The 18,177-nt window shown below is 35.4% G+C and overlaps 1 protein-coding gene across 10 annotated transcripts in view; it reads left to right on the forward strand.

Annotated features, from left to right (window-relative positions):
* bt (projectin protein bent) overlaps nucleotides 1-18,177 on the forward strand; it is a 3,328,983-nt gene that overhangs the window by 2,289,653 nt on the left and 1,021,153 nt on the right. The window lies entirely within an intron of this gene.

An 18,177-nucleotide genomic window follows, 5' to 3' on the forward strand; every position in this document is an offset into this window, starting at 1 on the left:
TATAATAGTTTATCGCGAACCTAGCTGCTTCTCTCCATGCTGGATATTCAGATATTTTACCCCTAAATTCTGGTAGAGACTTAATCAAATTAAGATCCGTATGCCTACTTTGCGTGCCTGCAACAATAGTTACGGGACTGAAAACTTCTACTTTTCTAGGTATAATACTCTGAAAATCTCGTCTTAACTCTGCTAATTGTTCCCTAAAGTTCTCTTCAACCACTTCTACTGTCGACGCCAGTAAACTAGCCACTGCATTTCTATCCATTTTTTAATTAAAAAATTTTTTGTTGTAACACTATAAATTTTTTTTTATAATTTAATTAGAATATAGATATTTATTAATGCAATTTTTTAAAACTAATAATTTTTCATACGTACAAATATATCGAAGTAGGTAATGAAGATCCTGTTGATTGATGAAGTATTTCGTCCTGCGATTTACAGATGACACTTCCAAATTTTTTTTTAAATTTAGGGGGTGCCTTTAGTTTTTAAATCAACATCTTTTGTCTGTTTGAAGACGTTTAGCACCATTTGATAATTATTGTTTTAGCGTATTGTATTTGTACTCAGTTTTTTTTACCTTTCTTTTATTTAAATAATTCAAAATTTTCCAAATAGCCTTAAATTAATATGCTTGTTCTTTTCTTATATTTTTAAGGATAAGTATTTATTTCAAAGTTGTTTCACTAAATTTTATTTGAATTTACTGTTTTTTTTTCACTTATCCTTTTTCAAGGATTTTTATTTTAGATAACGTTTTTTAAACATTGGTTTATTTTACAAGGATGATTTTATTTTCCTTTTTCTGTACACATTTTTTTTAAATAGCTTTTAAATTAATATATTTTAACTATTCAGTAATTTTTCTTTGACTTTACTTTTTTACTTCCTTCAAGGATATTTACTTCATTTAAAGTTTTTCCGAACACTGGTTTATTTTAATGGTCACTGTTTTTATGTCCTTATTTGATAAGGATAAATATTTAAGAAAATTTTTTTGAATAAAACAAGTATTTTCCTATAGTTTTTATCCTTATTTACAGGATATAGCTTTTTAAAAACACTTATGTCTTGCACTGTCTTGTTTTTAATTATAACCCTTATTTAAAGGATATATCAATTTTTTTTAAAGCACTCGCACTGTTTTTTATTTTATTTGATTTAAATTTTTTTTTATTGTAATCCTTCTTTAAAGGTATGTGTATTTTTTATACTCTTGGGTTTGCCCCACGTTGGGCGCCAGTTATGCAGGTCCTTATGGTCCTTGCTTTTCTTAAATAAATAACACAACACAACACTTTATTTTAATACACTTTAACACTTTATTTAAAACAACTTTAAATATTTAGCAACTAATTAGTTGACCGTGCAACTTCTCTGATTAAACTGAATTACCTTCGAAAGGCAATGATGCCTCCTTAAATACCTTTCCTAATGCCATTCTGCTGCTGCTGTTATCATATGTAAAACGGTCGCACATTCAGTTGTTGTTGCTAGCGCATGTGATGCTATGATAAGTGCAAGTTGCTAGGTAAGTGCAAGCAGCGACGTCGCGCGATCAGTTTTAACGCTTCTCTTTATGCCTGCCTACGACCATCACGTTGCTATGGTAAGCAAGCGCAAGCAGTGACATTGTGCAGTGCGTTGCTGGGCTGGATATTAAACCTGCCGTTGCTATGATAGAACCACGCGCGATTACTTGTTCTACCTTTGGGTTGCATACCAAGCCCGTGCATATGATGTTGCTATGCTGTGATCGTATGCAGTGGGTTGTTATGCTGTTGGCTTGCACATGATATTGCTTTTGTGCGATTAGTTGCGCTGTTGTTGGGCGAGCTCTGTTAGGCAAGCGATGGGCATTTGAGTTGGATTGTTGTTAGGCAAGCGATGATCATTTGTTGGTTTGTTTTGCTCTGCATCAATTGACCTTGCCATTTGACTTGGTTGCTAACTAGTTGTTTGAGGCTACGTAGAGAAGCTAGGCATATTGTTGACTTAGCAGAGATGTGCAATAGGCATCATAATTTAACTTGTATTCTAACAATATCAGAAATATTATCAGGAATATCGTTCTTTTCGATATATACTCTCTGATTATCCAATAAAGACCTTCTCCACAAGTTTTCGGTCTACAATAAGGATTTGGGACTTGAAACGATTAACGACTGTGTCCAAAATAGGAAAACGGTCGTTTAAAACCTTTTGCTGAGAGTGTATTGTTGCCATAGTAGAAATATTGCAATCTTGCTTTTCCATGACATTTATTTCGTTTGTAAAAGAATTTATTCTACTAAGAAAATCAGCAATTGTATTATCTTTTCCCTGGATATAATCTATCTTGGCTTCGTATTCACCCAGGTGTACGAGCCAACTTTGCAAACGAGGATTGATGTTCTTACCATTGTATTTAGCTTGTAACCACTTAAGTGGTTGTTGGTCAGTATGTAAATCAAATTCGGTGCCGTACAAATATGGCCTGAATTAATTAATATCCCAAACAATGGCCAAAAGCTCTTTTTCGACAGTAGCAAAATTTGTCCCGTGATCGTTCAATGTTCGGGATGCGAAACATATAGGATGACAATCCTGAGACAAAACAGCCCTTAATGCAAAGTTGCTTGCATCTGTCGTCAGTTTGAATCTTTTATTAAAATTCGGGTATCGCAAAATAGAAAGGTCAGTTATTAAAGATTTGAGTTTTTCAAACGTCGAAATAAAATTTGGCTCATTGGCATTAATTTTTCTATCCTTTTTTAAATAATATATCATAGAATAAGCAACTTTAGCGTAATCCTTTATAAATTTACGGTAGTATCCCGTCATCCCTAGAAAATATCTTATTTGTTTATCTGTTGTTGGCAACTTCAACTTTTGGATCACATCCACTTTATTCAAATTTGATTTGACTACTTTAGGAGTTAGGGTATGGCCTAGGTATTCGGTTACTTTGACAAAAAGAGGCATTTATTAATTTGTATGTTTAGACCAGCTTTTCGCAAAGCTTCAAAAATTAGTTTTAAATTTGTTAGGCGTTCTTCTAACGAGGTACTGAAAACCAAAATGTCATCTAAATAAACGACACATATTTTGTTGATATGCTTTTGAACAGAGTTCATAAGCCTCTGAAAAGTGGATGGGACATTCTTGAGGCCAAACGGCATCCTCACAAATTCAAAGTGCCCATGTGAAGTTGAAAATGCAGTTTTCTTTCGATCTTCTGGTTTCACCACGATCTGATGGAAACCTTTGGCAAGGTCCAGTGTGGTAAAATACATAGCCCTACCCAATTTGTCTAATATCCCGTCGATATTAGGAATTGGGAATTTATCTGAAATTGTATTTTCATTTAACTTCCTATAGTCGATTACTATTCGCCATTGTTTTTATCCCGTTTTATCTGGGACTCTTGTATGGTGAAAAAGATGGAGTTATTATTTTTGCTGAAGCATTTCGTCTACTTGTCGATTAATTTCCTGCTCGTGGGCTTTAGGATATCGATAAATTTTTGAGTAAATTGGGTTATTAGTTTTAGTTATAATTTCATGCTGGATGTTATGAGTAGCTGTAAGGCTTTCACCCTCTTTGTAAAATAAATCCTCATAAACAAACAATAATTTTTCAATTTTATTACGTTCTTCCATACTAAGGTGTTCCAGGTTTAACTTTTCAATGACGTTGCTAGGAACTGGATTTAAAGTAGAAATATGGTCAATATCAAATGGATATCTGTGAAAAAATATTTAGTTTTTATTAATTTCGATGCAATCTTTTTCAAGATTTATCTTTGCTTTAAAAGGTCTTACGATATTTTTTCAAATAAACAACCTTCCGAGAAATTGTTCCATAAGATTTAAATTCTTTTGGAAATGGGGTAATTATTTTCCCGGTTACTTCATTAATTCCATTTAGAGTCCTAAAATATAAGGTTTCTTCAAGTTTTTCAATTGAAAATTTATGTAATGTATTTGGTCCTATTAAATTAGTTGTGAAACCCGTATCAATTAAGCAATTAATTCGCTCATTTTGGATAGTAATAGTTATTACCGGTGTTCGACTTGGTAGAACACCAGTCGAGTAGATTGAATAGCTTAGGTAGATTCACCTTCAGCTGTTGTGTTAACTTGGGCTGATTTGCCTTAAGTTGGGTTATTGAGTTTGAATTTAGCCAGGGTAGAAACACCGTAACTATAATCTAAAATGAGTTGATGGGCTTAGTAGTGTCACTTATCCTGTTATGCAATAAAAGATTATATTTCTTTTCTGCTCACTGTTTTTTATTGTGCTAAGCCCTTTATACAAAATAAATGCTTACGCTAACATAAATATCTTTAACTGTTAACAAATAATAAATTGCATGCTTGGCAATAAGGAAATAAAGTTGATGATTACTAATAATTAATTAGGTCACGCATTGTGCCTACATTGCATACCTACTTTACCAATTTATGCATTTGTTTGCGGAATTTAGTTTTATTGGTTTTTAATTATTATTATTGATAGTTTATTATGCTTACGATTACATTTATTGCCCTTACTTAAACTACTTCTAAATATATATGTGTTAACATTCTCCGCCGCGTTGAGCCGGTTAGCGAAAAATAGCTATGACTTTAAACTTGTGAGACATGCAAGTCCACGCCTGCGGAGGTGTTGGCGATATGTTGAATTCTTTCTAAGCCGTTCGGTAATGAGACATACAGAATGCCAGAAGCGTTGATGTGCACCTTGATGATATCACAGATAACCACAGACTGCTGTAATTTCTATGGGTTCTGTTGTTCCGTAGACCCACCGGTTATTAGTGTTCAGTGGTACAACGGATATATTGCCTTGGACGTAACCGACATTGCAATCTGAAGATGTTTTGTTATTTAAAAGAGCTACTTCCCAGGAGTAGCTGCCGGAATCTCGGATGAAACGGACTTGTATGTATGGGCAAAGAAATGAATCGGTTATGATTGTAGCGCACTTATTGAAGTTGAATGTGTTTAGGGCCACATATTCATCTCTGTGGTAATTCACAGCCAAATACTCAATGACTGTTTTTATTACATTCGTCGTGCTTCCTGTCCATGTGTGTATGGGAATGACCTTATAAAGTTCAAATCGTTCATAGTCGACTAAAGTTATCTCAGCGACAAAAACAATCCTTCCATTTGTTGCAGCGCCCTTTATCTCCATGATCTTGTATAGTTCTGCTAATTCATTATCGTCAACTGGTAGAGCGCGTCCTGTAGGAAGATGTCTCTTAATCTTGGCGACTTCTAGCCTTAACAGTCTTGGTGTGGACTTAGATTTCCATGGTTGGTGTGAGTGAGAGCAGCAACTAGATCGGTCTCGATTCATTGCAAATTTGATGTAAGGTTATTGAGTTGAATCGCCAAAGACATGACGCATTGAGCTTGTCTTAACTTAGAATTCTCATCTTCAATAGAATTTAAATCTTCGTAGATTGATTGTTTAAGCTGCGACAAGCGTGCCATTGTTTTGGTTTCGCTCTCCTTGAGAATTTTGATTGTTGAAAATATTACTGAAGTCTGATTTTTTATGAGCATTTGTACAACATTTTCATTTTCCTTGACGTTAGATATAGTTTGGGACATATGTTCCGCATAGTCTGAGTCCAACACTCCAAAAAGGGCATGAGCCACATTTCCGACGACGTTTAGGGCTCCTCGTCGCCTTCTTTTCGTAGCTATGTGGTAATTTTCTTGAATTAAATTGTCCCAGCTCTGTCGAAACTGTTGGGACAAAGGCTCATATGACTCGCTAATTGTTGATCGGTTACACAGTTTTGCCAGTGACTTCATTCCGTCTTCTAGAACCTTGTGTATTTTCCAAAGAGGTGCGAGATCGTAATATATTATAAACCCACAGGCAGCTGTCACCAGTTTTGTTGATCCTAGACCTTCGAAATACAACCCAGGGTTGCTTGGAAATTCCATAACATTCACAGGCGAGGCTAGTATCAGAGACAGCAAAAGAAGTATTAAAATTGTACTGAAAAGTCCTTGGGAGCTATATGACACAAGTTTTCGTTTTCCTTAACTTGTGCTGCTGTCGATTTCCGATGTTGCCTTTTCTGCGATGTCGGCTCGTCATATTCAGAGTTCTCTAGTTGAGTATCATTGAGTAGTGGAGCAAGTTTGTGAATAGGCCTTTTTAGAGTTGCCTTTGCTGTTTTTACGTCGCATACTCGAATTAATCCATCGTCCCCATTGTATATTCGTGTAATTCTACCCTACGGCCATTGTAGCGCAGGAATATTGTCTTCCTTGAGGATAACAAGCATACCTTCAGTCACACTGGGCGAAGGCGTTTTCCTCTTTCCCCTTTGCTGCAACTCATGTAGGTTGGGTTTGGTCCATTCCTTCCAGAATTTGTGTTTGATTTCTGAAATTAACTTCCATGGTTGATATCAATGGTTCTCCTACCAGAAAATTACTTGGCGTAAGCGCGTTCAGATCACCGTAACATGACGAAAGTGAGATTAACGCCGAGAATTTAAAATGGCTTCTATTTCCACAACAATGGTTTCTAGCTCTTCATAAGTTAGCGATGCTGCAGAGACGCTTCGTACCAAGTGATGTTTTGCGGATTTGACCGCTGACTCCCAAAGTCCACCGAAATGAGGAGCTCTTGGCGGAATGAATTTAAAGTTAATTGCCTTATCACTGCATTCTCGTATGATTTTTTCTTGAGTTGATTGTGAGTATATAGAGTTTTATAGCTCGACCAGTTTGTTGCTTGCTCCAACAAAATTAATGGCGTTGTCGGAGTATAATGTTCGACAGTGTCTTCTTCTACTGATGAAGCGCCTTAAGGCTGTTATGAAGGCTTCAGTTGTAAGGCCCGACACAACTTCTATATGAATGGCCTTTGTGGCAAAACAGCAAAAGAAGGATATATAAGCCTTGTCCGGCCTTTTGCCTCTAACCTTGTGATGAATCCAAATTGACCCAAAGTTATCTACTCCTGTTGTTATATACGGGCGTGCTGGCGTTACCCTGAACGCTGGTAGATGCCCCATTAATTGTTTGAAGAAGACTGGCCTTTCTTTAGTGCACCGCACGCATTTGTGTACGATGCTACGTGCTACTGACTTTCCATTCGTGATCTAGAATTATGCCCTGGATGCCGCCAACAGTGCCTGTGGGCCGCAGTGACGATTTTCTTCATGAAGCATAGTGACTAGTAATTTCACTATGGCATGGTTGTGGGGCACTATTGCAGGGTGTTTTGCTTTGAATGACAGCGTGGATTGTTGCAGACGGCCACCCACTCGCATTATTTGATGACCATCCAAGAATGGATTGAATGACGCCAAAGAGTTAGATTTACTGACAGGCGTATTATTTGACAGTTTTTCCAGTTCTTCCTCAAATTCAGTTCCTTGAACGATTCTTAATATCACGGTTAATGCGCCTTCCATCTCAAATTCGTTGAGTGCCTTATTGTTTGGCCGCAATTGTTTGGCAATTTTAGCATTTTTTATGAATCTTAAGACATAGCCGATCGTTCGTTGAAGTGTTTTGAATGAATTGCGATGATTTATTCTATCGATTATCTCTTCTCAATTTGTTTCTTTGACGTCATGTTTAAGACAAGTTTTGTCATCTTTCGTTCTTCGTCGCATGTGATGTTCGTGCCTTGTGACCATGGCGTTGGCCACTCCCTTTTTCCTGAGAGAAATAGGGGACCATAAAACCATATGGAATGGTGTGACAATTTTTCTGGTGCAATTCCCCGGGATATTGCGTCTGCTGGGTTTTCCTTAGAGTTGACGTGATTCCATGAAAATGGCAAACTTAAAAATAAAAAATTAAAAAACAAACTTAGGCAAACTTAGGCTTTCGATTTTGGATATCCGATTTGCCACAAAGGTATGAAATGAGGCTGCGATGAGTTGATCCAGGCTAAGAGAATGTGGGAATCTGTCCAAAAGAAGTTTTCCGTATCTCGGAGCCGTAGATCCCGCTTTACCTTGTTAGTCTACTCTACACCCACCTAACACTGCCGCGCATAGCTCTAATAGTGGTAGGGTGTGTTTCTTTATTGGTGCTACCCTTGACTTAGCGCAGATCAATCTGGTTGTGATGGTACTATCGGTATATGTTGACCGAATGTAGATTGCAGACCCATAGGCACGTTCGGATGCATCGACAAATGTATGAATTTCCGTTGAGATTGCCTTCTGATCTTTAAGCACAAATTTATCTACCTTGATATAATTTAATGCTTCTATGCTGCATCGAAAGTCATTCAATTGTTTTTGAAGACCTTGGGGTAATTCGTCATCCCATGTGATTGGTAACCGCCACAGTTCTTACGCCCCCTTTTTTTGATGCGCCTTCCAGCTGCTGCTGTCTTCTGTGCTCGTCCGCACAGTTGGTAGTTTGGTAGCCATATCAAACTAAGTGTTTTAATTGAACAGTTTGATGAATCATCCAGATTCAGGTTAATTTCTTGATATTCTTGTGGTATTCCGCTTAGAAGTTGAGGATGATTTGAGCACCAGTGCCGTAGCGAGCTATTTTGGCGCCCGAGGCAAGCTTGTTAATCCCCCGCCCCCTGTTCAAAATGCAGGACAACAAAACTTGTATTATATAAGAATAAATGACAAATTTTTTTGAACAAATTATTCATGCATATATATATTTATTAATACTGTAGTATTCACCATACAATACTGTGTTAAAAAATGTTCTTCTAACACTTACAAGTGAATTTTTCTTGACTTAATAGAAGCGAATTCGTCAATAATATCATCGAAAGCAATTTTACTGACAATTTCGTTTTCTATCGATAAAATAGCCAAGTTCGACAATCTTTATTGGCCCATTGTTGATTCCAAATAATTCTTAACGAGTTTGAGTTTGGTAAAGCTACGTTCACACGTAGCGATTGTTCCAGGATCATCGACAAAATTCTCAAAGCAGTTTCAACGTTTGGGTATGATGCTTTAAAACCATAATCTTGAATCATTTGGAGTAGTTCAATAACAGTCATGGATTCGAGACGATCAGGGATGATTGACAAAGCTGCGTGCTTGAAATCTGAAATAAATAAATTCTCAATAAATTCTGCGCCATTGATGTTTTTTTCGTATTTGATTGCAAAATCCATCCACTGCCTCTTTGATGTCAATGCGAAACTTTTGATTATCCGGAATTTCGGGTGCGTTATTTTCTCCTTCATACAATTCCAATTTTTTCTTCTTCCTTGACTGCTTGCTGACATTGCTTGCTAGTAGACTAGTAGCTAATGCAGAAACACGCTGAAAATTTTCTTTGAATTCTGTGTCGCGAAGTTCTTGTAGTGAATTTTTCAAACCCTGAATCAAATGTGCAGTTTTTTCCAAAGTCAAACTTTTCGTTTGCAAAGCTTTCGTAACGCGATCAACCCGACTTAATATCTGATCCAAGACGTCGAGGAAAAGAAGAAACCTTAAATCAATATTTTGATCAGATTTTCGCCAGATGATTTGGTGTCAGGATTATTTGGATTGGCGATTATATCTTGAAGTACTCCAAGAACTGCCTCAATTTGGGAATTCAATGATTTTACTGCATTAGCTTTTGATGCCCATCGTGTGTTCGAGTGCCCTTTCAATGAAATCTTCAATGTTTTCATGAGGACGGTCCAACGAGTTGTAGAAAGTGAAAAAAACGTGAAGATGCTTTCCACAATTTCGAAAAACTGTTTCATTGCTGCATTGACTGAAGCGGAATGAACCCCTGCCAAATTGAGGCTGTGACTCACACATACATAAATCGCGAGATCATTTCTCTCCTGTATTTGTGCTTGGACACCACAATTTTTACCCAACATATCTCATCTCAAATTTGAATTTCGAGCCTATCCTCTTCTAATTTCTTCATTATATCATATGCCAATCCTTCGCCAGTTTTTTCTTCCGTGCAAATGAAGTCAATGAAAATTTCTTCTATAGAGACTTTCCCATTGTCAATGTAGACATAACGAATTATTTCTTTCAACTGTTCGTTGTGAGAGGCATCCGGCGTGCAATCACACAGCTAACTATAATACTTGGATTTCCTTATCCTTGATGAAATATGGCATTTTTTTTTCTCAGAATACATCATCCAATTTCTATCAACAGTTTCACCGTTGGGCATTTTTTTCTGAAACCACTGAGGAAGAAATCGACGGCCATCCTTTTTGTCGATATTTCTGAAATCGATGTTTTTTCCTTGATCTGGCCATGCAAAACCAGAGTTATTCTCATGCTATCTGTAATGCACGGCCAGGATGAAGGTTCGTTGAAATTGGTGACTTGTTGAAGGACAGGAATAATGTCCGCTTGTTTTGATCCTGATTTTCTCAACAGTATTTGAAGGCGGTATTATACTCGAAGTTTTCTCCGATGTTATCAAAACGTCCAGTTCCGAGGTAGTGACAATAGATGCATCGTCCGATGTTTCTATACTAGCAGAATGAGCTAACGTGTCTTCATTTTCAGACGTTACAATTGGCGTTATCTCTAAAAACTGAGGCTCGTCCAATTTTGAGGTTGATTTTAGGATTACATCATTTGATAATACTGTAATAAAATTTATTTGTCAGTGTTTCGGAAGGAAAATGAGTCGGGCAATGCACTATGGTTTAAATGACCATCTTCTGCGGCCAAAAGTCGATTTTTTTAGTTCCGAATTTTGGGAAAATTGTATTTTCTCTGAATAGTAAATATACCATACATTGCGAATATACATTTTTTTGTTCTCTTACAACTCTCGTATAAGATATAGCCACCTGAAGTCAACCGTTTTTTCTAAGTAAATTTTGTGATTATTTTTATATAAAAGCCAGTAAAAGTTGAAATTGCGGCAAAGGAAAAGTATTAAAGATAAATGTGTTTTCTTTTTGGAAACTTATCGTGAGGGCGTGTATAAAAATTTGTATTAGCACAAAAACTATACAAAAATACACATGTCTAAAATTCGCAGGGGTAATAAGCTAGTAAAAATTATGTGGTTTTAAAAATATTGTTCTGGTTTCGTAAAGTAGAAGTGACGTCGTCCGAGTGCGTCCGATACAAAAATTATTGAAGAGAAAAGTGTGTTGTTTGCCCTTTAATTTGGTGTATATATCTTTTGCAAGAGTTTGCTAATCGCTGACTTATAAATCATTTTTAGAGCATATCAAAATCAAAATTTCAGACATTTTTAATGTCGTTTTCGAATGGATTACGGAAAAATTTAACAGTAAACTAAACAAGGAAGAGTTGAAATAATAAATATATACAAATAATAGGTTCTGTTTAACTGAAACCCTCACAAAGGGTTGCCACCTATTCGAAATTCATTCAAATTAAGATAAATATGCCAATATGTCATCACACAAACGGTATTTTATGTCGTATTCGTACAAAAAATTTTTCAGGTTACCACCTAGGGTTGCCAACTAATCCTATTATACTTATTTTTTTTGCATATGGGTTATGATTACGAAAACAACTTGACTCATTTGGATGATCTTTTGAATATGCTACCTTTCAAGCTCTCCTACTTAAGCGTTGCCACTAGGAAGTTTTTACAGAATTGTCACTCATTTGAAATATTTAAAACTTGAGTGAGATATGCTGGTGGGCATTTTACTTCCTGTTCCAACAAAAATACTTACAGGTAGGGTTACCACCTAACGTTTACAACTAATCCCATTATATTAATGTTTGCTAATGCTGATGGGTTTTATAGTTTAACTGGTCAGTTATTACTTAAGCAAAAATTTCTAAATAGTGTTTCGGTGCCTTTTGATCAACCGCTCTTCGCTTCAATCATACCGTTAAAGTTGATAATAATACCAAATAATGTTATTAGGAGGAATCGAACCCCTCAGTCCATACGATTTTCCAGGCCCAAAAAATGTCTTCAGAAAAAAGTCGTAACAGTGATCAAATCACTTTTAGGGGTGTCAAATATGTGTGTGTCTATATCTTAGCTGGTTGATTTTTGGCCGCAAAACATGGTCATTTAAACCATAGTGCAATTTCTGGATTTTTTTTCTAAATAAACATTTGTCTTATTCCATTAAATTACTTACCAATATTTTCCAGCTCTGAAGAGTGCATTGTTGTGGGTTTTGAAAACCATTTTCCAAAAGTTTTCGCCAATTTTTTTTCATCTTCTTTTCTTTTTTTTTATCTCTACGATTTTAAGCTCCACTTTTCTTTCTTTTCACAGGCTCGGACATGGTTGAATATGACTATACGTACCAATCGAAATTTTCGCGCGATTTTCTAAATCGTATTCAACTTGCCGTCTAAAGATAGAAATATGAGCCCTTTTTCACACACTTTTTCATTTATGCACTTAGTTCAAATTAGAATTTAATTTATTTAAAATACTGCCGGTACGATTTTCTAATCGAACTATAACAATTTGAAATTGACCGGTTACATTCGTAGCGCGCAATCGACCAATCAGCGATGTAATTATTCGGACGTAAGTAGCTGGTTGTTGACAAACAGGAGTCGCCGCTATATGCATATACAGTCGACTCCCTAATATTATCCTACATTAATGTTATAGGAAATGTTCTATTTATCGAGATTTCTTGCTCTTGTTACATTACTTTGCCAGTTTTTGCAAATGTACGTACCTTTTTTTTCGTACATGCACGCATGAGCGCGCTATATTGGTAATCACAACTTTCAAATAAATGTTTGAATAAATCTACTATTATAAGCATTCTAATTTAAATATTCATTCAATTTCACTACGTTAAAAATAAAGGGCGCCCATATACATATTACTTTTGAAAAAGTTTTACAAATCTGATGATCAAGTGAGAACCTTGCGGGTTCCTGGAAAACGAACGCCTATTTTTAATAAATACTTCTGCGAAATTTTGTTTAATATTACCGAAATTCAGCGCCCCTACTCTATTGGCGCCCGATTCAAATGCCTCGGTTGCCTCATCCTCGCTACGGCTCTGTTGAGCACCATTTTCGAAGTTTAAACCCAGCTGCTTTCAGGAGTGAGCTTATTTGTCGTTGTGGTTCCAGCGCAACATTGAGAGAATCAGCGCCACTAAGACAGTCATCCACATAAAAATCATCCCGTAAGATTGGAGCTCCTAGAGGATAATTTGTAGCGTTTTGTGTGGCTACATACTGAAGGCATTTTGTTGCCAGGGACGGTGCTGAAGAGGTTCAATAAGTTACGGTTTTTAGAAGATAGTATCTTATATCTTGGTAATTGTGGTATCTCCAAATGATGAGCTGGAATAGTTGATCCGTATCCATGACTTGGACTTATAACCGCACTGCGTTTGCCCGCCTTACGCAACAAAACACACCCCTGCGTGCAAGTGGCATCGCCGTCAGCTGTTGCTGAACAGCAATGCCAATTGCACTCAGCAGTGGCAATTGGATTTCAGCTATGGAAAAATGGCAACGCAGCGTGGGGACATTTTTACAGTTGTTAGAGAACCAGCAAATTACACACGCGAATAAATTGTAAAATCTAAATTAAGAGTAGAAATTAAAACCTAAAGAATAAACTAGAAATTAAAACTATGTGCACTACTGAAAAACTAAAACCTGTAAAAGAAAAACAAAGTTTTAAATAAAACAACTAAACTTAACAAAATTAAGACAAACATTTTATTGAACAAAAGTGAACGTAAGTGTGTGTAGAGCTGTGTGTGAAGAACACATTTTTTGGTGTCCCAAAATGGACTCTTTATATGGCGACCGTGACGCCAGGCACGAAAAATCAAAAAGAAAAAAACCTAAAAATTTAAAAAGCCAGCCTTAAATCATAAATATTTAAAATCAATTTTATTATCTAAAGATGAATTGAACACACACAAATTCTTGCAGAATTAAAATTTAGTTTCACAAAACTTAAAAATCCAAAAAAAAAAACCCACAAAAAGTTACACAAAATTTAAATGAAATAATAACAAAATACACATGTACAAAAAGAAAAAAGTTACGAAAATGTTTAAAACAAAAAATATATAACCATGTAAAAATTTTACAAAAATTTTTTTTTTTTTTTAAATTCCAAAAATTACACAAAAAAAAAATTTAAAAACATTCGAAAACCCATTCAAAAAAATTTAAAAAACAAATAAAAAATTTACAAAAAAAATACAAAACTTATAAAAACCCTACAAAAAAATATATAAAAATGCAAAAACCCTACAAAAAAAATTAAAAAACTAAAAACTACACAAAAAAAATGTTCCCTTGAAAACTTTAAAAAAAAAAAATTTACAAAAAAACAAAATACAAAAATTTGAAAACCATTACAAAAAAAATGTTCCTTTGAAAACTATAAAAATTACAAAAAAAATTTACAAAATTTGAAAAACCATTACAAAAAAAATAGCAAAACATTAAAAAAAAAAAAAATCTACAAAAAAAGTACAAACTCAAAAATTACCAAAAAATACAACACTATGATACACAAAACTTATTAAACAGTTTCGACATTCAAAATAAAAATTGTTCAACGATGCATATGGCAGTGGTGGTGGTTTCTTTGTCCGTGGCTAGTGCAGAAAAATTAGAAAAATAAAAGCGCAAAAATCAGAAAAATATAATAAAACTACTTAATAAAAAACGGAAACAATAAGAAAATGTTTTTCTATAATAAAAATACTAACGAAAACAGAGATAATACATAAATACAACAAAAACTCAAATATACTTGTGCGAAAACATTTTGGAAAAACTGTACCAAAATTGCGAAAAAAAACGGCACTAGCCACGCCACCAGAATAACGGAAAATCACCGTACACCAAAGGAAAGCCGAATAGCGGAAGACGAGTGACGCCATCGACAACAGCAGCAGAACATCAGATGCAGCCGCAGATTTCCAAGCGTAGCAACAGAGCATCAAGCGACAAACCAAGCAAAACAGAAGTCGGTATGACGCACAGTGTGCGAAAATCATTTTTATATTCATATTCATAAATATCAAAATTAAAAGTTATATTACATATTACATATATATTTTCTTAATTTTCTATTTTCACAATTAATACAAAATACTTAACATTATATATATATATATATAAAACAGGTTTTTTATCATCTATTGAAAGCGCTAAATAACCCAATTACATATACATATATATGAGTGAACTTACGGGTAGGCACAGTGGGACAGAGTTCGAAAAACACCGAACAAATTTTTTTTGAGTTTTCTTTAACCAGTTCAACTGGTAAATATTCTGGAAAAAAAAGTTAATATATTTAAAGTATAAAAGTAAATTATGTCAACATTCAGCTCCAGTATGGAGCAACAAAATACAAAAATAAAAGAAATTTTCAAAATGGTCGTGGCTCCGCCCTTTTTCATTTAATTTGTCTAGGATACTTTTAATGCCATAAGTCGAACAAAAATTTACCAATCCTTGTGAAATTTGGTAGGGGCTTAGATTCAGGGACTATAACGGTTTTCTGTGAAAAAGGGCGAAATCGGTTGAAGCCACGCCCAGTTTTTATACACAGTCGACCGTCTGTCCTTTCGCTCGGCCTCTAACACGATAACTTGAGCAAAAATCGATATATCTTTACTAAACGCAGTTCACGTAATTATCTGAACTCACTTTGTATTGGTATAAAAAATGGCCGAAATCCGACTATGACCACGCCCACTTTTTCGATATCGAAAATTACGAAAAATGAAAAAAATGCCATAATTCTATACCAAATACGAAAAAAGGGATGAAACATGGTAATTGGATTGGTTTATTGACGCAAAATATAACTTAAGAAAAAAACTTTGTAAAATGGGTGTGGCACCTTCCATATTAAGTAAAATAAAATGAAAAAGTTCTGCAGGGCGAGATCAAAAGCCCTTGGAATCTTGGCAGGAATACTCTTCGTGGTATTACATATATACATAAATTAGCGGTACCCGACAGACGATGATCTGGGTCACCCTGGTCCACATTTTGGACGATATCTCGAAAACGCTTTCACATATACAACTACCACCACTCCCATTTAAAACCCTCATTAATACCTTTAATTTGATACCCATATCGTACAAACACATTATAGAGTCACCCCTGGTCCACCTTTATGGCGATATCTCGAAAAGGCATCCACCTATAGAACTAAGGCCCACTCCCTTTTAAAATACTCATTATAACCTTTCGTTTGATACCCAGATTGTACCAACGCATTCTAGACTCAACCCTGGTCCACCTTTATGACGATATCACGAAAAGGCATCCACCTATAGAACTAAGGCCCAATACCTTTTAAAACTCTCATTAACACCATTCATTTGATACCCATATTGTACAAACGCATTCTAGAGTCACTCCTGGCCCACCTTTATGGCGATATCTCGAAAAGGCTTCCACCTATAGAACTAAGGCCCACTCCCTTTTAAAATACTCATTAACACCTTTCATTTGATACCCATATCGTACAAACAAATTCTAGAGTCACCCCTGGTCCACCACCTTTATGGCGATATCTCGAAAAGGCGTCCACCTATAGAACTAAGGCCCACTCCCTTTTAAAATACTCATTAACACCTTTCATTTGATACCCATATCGTACAAACAAATTCTAGAGTCACCCCTGGTCCACCTTTATGGCGATATCTCGAAAAGGCGTCCACCTATAGAACTAAGGACCAGGCCCTTTTAAAATACTCATTAACACCTTTCATTTGATACCCATATTGTACAAACGCATTCTAGAGTCACCCCTGGTCCACCTTTATGGCGATTTCTCGAAAAGGCGCCCACCTATAGAACTAAGGCCCACTCCCTTTTAAAATACTCATTAACACCTTTCATTTGATACCCATATTGTACAAACGCATTCTAGAGTCACCCCTGGTCCACCTTTATGGCGATATCTCGAAAAGGCGTCTACCTATAGAACTAAGGCCCACTCCCTTTTAAAATACTCATTAACACCTTTCATTTGATACCCATATCGTACAAACAAATTCTAGAGTCAGCCCTGGCCCACCTTTATGGCGATATCCCTAAATGGCGTCCACCTATAGAACCATGGCCCTCTTAAAATACTCTTTAATACCATCCATTTGATATACATGTCATACAAACATATTCCAGGGTTACCCTAGGTTAATTTTCCTACATGGTGATTTTCCCTTACTTTGTCTCCATAGCTCCCAACTGAGTATGTAATGTTCGGTTACAGCCGAACTTATCCTTCCTTACTTGTTTCAATTAATGTTTGGTTGTTTCGACCTTCTAAGAAGAAAGCTGCAGCATATTTAGAAAATTTGTCAACGAAGATTAAAAATGAATACTTTGAATTTATATAATTATCTATTTGAACAATTTCTTTAATATCTGATGGCGTTTCTGTGAGTGAAAATTTCTTTTTGATGGGATTTCTGTCGCACATTTCTGCAGTACAAATATCACAATTATTGACTACTTTATTAATTATATATTTAAGGTTAGGGTAATAAATTTTTCTTCTGAGATCTTGGTAGTTTAGTATTATGCCCAGATGTCCAGATTCTTTGGTATGAAATATTGTAACTTGTTTTATTGTTTCTTCTTCGCTTGTCATATCTTTGGCAAAATAAGAAAATTTTACAAATTTAATGTTATTACTGTTTCGGAACAGTTCTATTAAAATATTTTGAACTACAGTATAAAGTGATTCGTCAATTTCTGAATAGATTGCAGTCTTACCAGGCTTAATGTGTATTCTAACAATATCAGAAATATTATCAGGAATATCGTTCTTTTCGATATATACTCTCTGATTATCCAATAAAAACCTTCTCCACAAGTTTTCGGTCTACAATAAGGATTTGGGACTTGAAACGATTAACGACTGTGTCCAAAATAGGAAAACGGTCGTTTAAAACCTTTTGCTGAGAGTGTATTGTTGCCATAGTAGAAATATTGCAATCTTGATTTTCCATGACATTTATTTCGTTTGTAAAAGAATTTATTCTACTAAGAAAATCAGCAATTGTATTATCTTTTCCCTGGATATAATCTATCTTGGCTTCGTATTCACCCAGGTGTACGAGCCAACTTTGCAAACGAGGATTGATGTTCTTACCATTGTATTTAGCTTGTAACCACTTAAGTGGTTGTTGGTCAGTATGTAAATCAAATTCGGTGCCGTACAAATATGGCCTGAATTAATTAATATCCCAAACAATGGCCAAAAGCTCTTT

The sequence above is a fragment of the Eurosta solidaginis genome, chromosome X, assembly GCF_040869045.1.
Source record: "Eurosta solidaginis isolate ZX-2024a chromosome X, ASM4086904v1, whole genome shotgun sequence".
NCBI classification, from domain to species: domain Eukaryota; kingdom Metazoa; phylum Arthropoda; class Insecta; order Diptera; family Tephritidae; genus Eurosta; species Eurosta solidaginis.